This window comes from Nyctereutes procyonoides, unplaced genomic scaffold (genome assembly GCF_905146905.1).
Source record: "Nyctereutes procyonoides isolate TBG_1078 unplaced genomic scaffold, NYPRO_anot_genome, whole genome shotgun sequence".
NCBI lineage: Eukaryota > Metazoa > Chordata > Mammalia > Carnivora > Canidae > Nyctereutes > Nyctereutes procyonoides.
In genome coordinates this window covers 21,500,221-21,506,220 of record NW_026575042.1, presented here as the reverse complement: position 1 = coordinate 21,506,220, position 6,000 = coordinate 21,500,221, and positions in this window count along the sequence as shown.

Below are 6,000 nucleotides of genomic sequence, written 5' to 3'. Positions count from 1 at the left end.
AACTGGAAGGCGGAAATCTTTAATAATGAAAATACAAACCAATATATACTGAAAATGTACTGAATTCCAGACATTTTGATATACACTTTAAACGGATTAATTTCCTTGGTTCACACTATAACCCTATAGGACATTATTATTAACCTCATTTTTGCAAATGAGGAGAGTTGAGACTTTGAGGATGTAAAATAAAATATGTACAAGTAATTAGAAAGTGGTAGATACAGGATTTAAATTCAAGTCATCTGACTACAGAGAGCTTACTCTTAATAATTATTTTCTAATCCTTGCAAAATAAAAACATTGCTAAAATGTGAAGACTATCCCATTATATATGACTGATTAGCTCACCAACTAAAGATTATTAGAAATTCAGAAGCATTGTCACTGCCCATCACAAGGTGTTCAAAATGGAAACTCAAATACTTGGGGGAGAGAAAAATTTAAATTAAAAAAAAAAGAAATGCAGACGTAGGATAAGAGAAGTTAGATAGGGAGATTGAAGCAGTGGTAGGACTTGAAGTAGCAAAGATGGTGGGTAAAAAGAAAGCCACGAGTCTCAGAGAGACTGAGCATGGAGGGGAGATTAGAAGCAGCATTAGATCCTTCAGCAAGAAAAATCATGAATGAAAACTCAGAAAAAGATACCTATTTCTGCAGTAAAGTAAACCATGGTGGGCAGAATTGGGAGAGACTTGTAAATTGCTGGGAGGTAGGAAGAGGAGAGGGAGAAAGCAGAGAGCGTAACATTTACTTCCATTCAGTTAAAATCCAAGTCAGTAGGTATGATGCTCCTTAGCAACAAGAGCAATAGAAATGCTCAGAACTATGGTTCCAGAGCCTGCAAAGTGGAAGCTGTGAGTTTTATCTTGCCAGAAGGCACATCAGGAAAAGTATAGCAAACTGGTCCACACAAAATGCACAAGTGCATGATTTTTACATGAATTATTTTAATAACTTTATAATTAGGACTCTCCCATAAAAATTACAATTTTTTCTTCATTTAAACTTGGCAACCCTGGGCCCCTGAGACAGAGTGCAACTTTTTAGTTTACTAGAGGAACATTATTACTATGTCAACGCCAATGCCAGGGCGATCTTTTAAAATGCACAATTTTTGTCACCTTGTACCTGAAGTAGTTCAGAATCCCAACTCTAGCAAGTCTGTTATGGCCTGGCCCTTCAGACTTCTCTAGTGTAACCTCTGTCTATGTTTCCATATGCACCTCCACCAAAAGAAATTACAGACCTTTGAAAACAGAACAGCTCTTGCTGCCCACTCACCCTTGCAACAGATGCCCCTTCTGTCTTGAGCACCTTTGCTCTACCCTCCTTCATATCCTTCAAGGTCAGGAAGCATTTCCCTGAGGATTCCTTCCATTATCCTAGTTTTGTACTTTTCTATATCATGACACACATCTTATCTACAGTTATCACCTGCCTGGTAATTTTACAAAGACACCATACAAAGTCTTTGTCTCCAACCAAAATTGCTCATTTTTGTACTATGTATGTTCTAAATCCTTATTTTTAACTTCCATGTTCATATTCCAATTTATCCACTTGAGTGTTCCTCAGCCATGCACAGGCCTGAGCTCCTTATGTCAAGTGTCACCCTATTTTAATAAATATCCCAAATGCTCAAGTGAAAAACCTGGGGTTGATTGTTGATGCCATTTATGGTGACCAGGAAAAAAAACTCACAGATCACCAACTAGGGCTACAAGTGGTGTACTTTGAAATTCTATTCGCACATTTACAGTAAGCCCATGATTCCCAAAAGTCAGTGATGAACAGGAATATCATGGTAGAACCATTCCTGGAGACAAGTGAATCTTCAGATGGTCAACGTTAGCTTGAGGATTCCCCAGTAACTTTGTAGGAATTCTGTTAGATTGTATGGCAATCTATAACACTTGCACCTAACTTTCGCCCTTTCTCTTTCACTTAGGATTAGACTTGCATCGTGATCTGAGAGCTCTCCAGCCTTGTCTAGCTCACTGTCTTCTCTTACAAAGGTCCTCCCTTCAACAATTTTTTTTCATGTTCAATTCTGTTCTTGATGCTGCTTCTTGGAGTATTTGGACTAATACAATCTCATCCTTCTTATACAACTCTAGTTGTTCCTTTTTACTAACTATATTCCAAGGCCACGAGCAGCTCTTTTTTTAAAATTTCTGTTTTTATTTTATTAAGGACAATCATTTGTTGTCATGGTTAGTAGGGGTAAGGTTAGGGGAAGGAATAAATTCTACAATGCTGTTATAGCCAGAGAAGCACACTCTTTTGATAAAAGCATGAACAACCTGTGTTAATCGGGTTAGCAATATTATCCCTACGTATAGCAAGTGAGAAAGCATTCTACTAAAACTAAAGGGAAGTGGAGCTGATATGAAGCCTTCTCAAGCACTATAGTAGAACCACTTAAAGTAGTGTTTCAAGGCCTTTGATCCAACCTAAGTGCACATGAGTTGCTTAGAAGATTATCTTTTATTAGAGCAGAACCTTCAGATGTCTGTCCATCATATTGGCATCAGAATATATTTGCCATCCATCCTTTATTTGGAAACAAGATATTTGATAAGCTTGTGGAATTCCAGATAATCTTTTCACTAACATCATCTGCTATGAGTAAGTTTGAAATGCCACAGGGAAACCCATAGGTTTAGGTGCTTACAGCAAAGAAACAAACTATCAGGAACTGGTACTGGAACTCATCATTGTATCCTCCCTCCCTCAGTGTCCTCATCAATCAAACTTGGAGACCTTTGGGATTTAAGGGCAATTCAAAAAGGAGAGGCCAGGTGACTTACAGACACTTGATCCATTTGTCAACAATACATTATTTATCAACAATATGAACTCAAACACAACCCTGGTCCAAGGCTGAATAAAAGAAGACACTAAAGATTTTACAAGCTCTGCTTATGCAAAATATTCTTCAGCCCCTCCCAATTTCTTCTTTCTGACCTTATCACCACATATATAATAACGAGAGAAGAAGTGATGGGTTGGATATTTATCTTACTCAGGGGACTTTTATTGTCCTTTAATTTCCATAATTTACACCACCAAAGAGTCATAGCCAGAATCCTCATAACCTTAGTCAATAAATCCAAAGTCCTAAGTTACACGGATGCTATTATATATACCTGATGGGGGAGGCATATCTTCTTCACCTTCCCCAAATCGTATCCTTGCTCATTGCATGCCAAACCTGATCCTAAGTAGTATCTAAAGGGAAATTGTGTGTGGGGAAAATAACCTTTATAATCATTATGTTTAATTTTTATTAAAAGTCTAAATACAACTTTTTACCTTAAATCCCTTAAGCTCAATTTATAAACCTTGCTATTTTATTTATAAATCTAGTGATTGGGCATCCCCGGTGGCGCAGTGGTTTAGCGCTGCCTGCAGCCCAGGGCATGATCCTGGAGACCCAGGATCGAGTCCCACATCGGGCTCCCTGCATGGAGCCCGCTTCTCCCTCTGCCTGTGTCTCTGCCTCTCTCTCTCTCTCTCTCTCTCTCTCTCTCTGAATGAATGAATGAATGAGTAAATAAATAAATAAATAAATATTTTTAAAAATTTTAAAAAATAAATCTAGTGATTTAAGAATTAAAATTAAAAATACTCTCACTTTTTTAGCCCGCTTCTCCCTCTGCCTGTGTCTCTGCCTCTCTCTCTCTGAATGAATAAATAAATAAATCTTTAAAAAAAATTAAAAACATAAATCTAGTGATTTAAGAATTAAAATTAAAAATACTCTTTCACTTTTTTCTTGATTAGCTTATGAATCTGACAGTTTTATGTTCTCTAAACATTATCATATTTAATTGATTCAATTCCATTAAATAATTTAAATATTAATCATAATTTTCCTAAGCAATTAAAACACCTACAACTTAAATCATGATTTTCCAAGAGATTAAAAACACCTTAGGAAGCAGAAAAGAAATCTACATAAATTATGAAATGTTTACGAAAATTGTTAATGTAATTATAATCGAGTTGAATTACTTTGGCTCATTTATTCATGTCTATCCTTACTTATATACTTTCACAGGGACTGTACAGTCATTTAATACTTACCAAGAGTGGAGTTAACCACATCAATTTTAACCAACTCTTAGCAGTAGAAAATTTAAGACTAGGAAACAATTATAAATTTGGGCTATAAATTGGAGAGCTGTAATTGGGACACAGAAATCTGGGCACTTTCCAGGATAATTTGAATAGAACTGGCACATAAGGACTGTACCCTTACAATTGGTTTTCTCAAGTTCCTATTTTTTTCCTCCAAACTGCACATCATATATCCCCTGGATATTCTAAGGTTTTCATCTTACATAATTATTATTGTGCCTTTGATGATAATTTTAACAACTTTATCCTTTAACCTCTATCTCAACTTAATGTTACTTATTTTGACTTTCTAAGGCTTTTGTACTCCAAATCTGAGTTAAAAAACAATTTACAGCTGGTAGTAGCCACACTTAGCTTGCCTATCAGCCACTCTTTATTTACATCACCCTTTTTCCTAACAGAATCTGATTTTCTTCAGGAATTCATTCCAGATAATCAGAGGAATCTGCCCCCATCCTTAATTCAAATATGCTTCCTAATGAATCTAAGTCAATCAGAGCAAAAGCAGACACCTGGGGGCTCTTGTTCACCACCTAGAAGCAAGCATAGAGCTAAAGTTATCTAGAGCAGACTGAGAAGGAATGACTGAGAGGTTCTCCTCTTCCTACTTTACTGCTGGGAGCCATCTTAGGATCACTTAGAATATGAGACAACCAGCCTTGGCAGGGAAGCCAACACTGTTCATGACCAAATGACAAGGAAAGTACAGGGGTCCTGGCATCATGGGTACTGGAGAGTAACCTACCTCTAGATGGTCTTTTATGTGAGATAGTATTTTTTAAATAATTAGGTGCAACAGAAAGTTCAAAAATTTTGCAGATTTTAGCTTTAGATGTTTAACAAAATTTGAATGTAGTATGCACACAGTTCAAGTTGTTTGATATAAACCCTTTTCATGATCATTTACTGGAAATTCATGGCTGCCTTCCTTTTTAAAAATCTCATATTTGCCTATTTTGAATATTATAGGGACTTATAGCTTTGAGAAATTATTTGCTTTATGATGCTCAAAATTGAACAACTTCACCTGTGGAAGCCACTTTAACTGACTCCATCATTTTAATAACATCTGGTAACTACAAGAAGGTCTGGATCATCCTAAATTCCCTATCACAAGAAACTCTGGTTTCTTTTGGGTAAGAGACGGTAAGAGAAACTATAATCTGAGCGAAAATAGGTTGTACCACATGCTTAATGGCAGTTTTTTTTAAACATTACACCTCTTTAGACCCATTTAATAACATAACTAGAAAATATTTTTAATATTTTAATATTGGTATTTCTGGTATAACTCTGAAAAAACTAAATTCTTTAAAAAAACTTAATACCAAAATAAAAATATTTACAACATACTTACCTAGGATTTTAAAATTTTCTCACCCAAATTGTTCATAGAGTCCTCATCTTTTGAAACCCTACCTGTTCCATGAGACACCAGCATGTAGTCAGTTTAGTAATATATTCTAAAGTAATTATTGGCAGTCAAAAGTAAAACTAGAAAGTTCATTTTGTAGGAAAGGGCCTGTTAGCTTTAGAAAATATTAAATAATGAGGGAGAGGGTATATTTGAGCTTTCTGGCTTAGTTCATTCTAAGTTTTCCACTTGTGTTTGAATATAAAGATCTCCTTATGATTAATATTAGGAATCTGTACCCATAATTCTCATCTTAACTTGCTAATATTTAATCATACCATATGTATAAACCCTGAATTTTAAGAGACCCATAAGTGGTATACTGCAGGCTCCTCTTGCATGTGGAATTTACAATGCAGCAGTTGCATGATGCAACCTGACTGAAATATATACATTTATAATGTTCCATAAAAAGCACAGGGAAGTAAGGCTATGTCTTT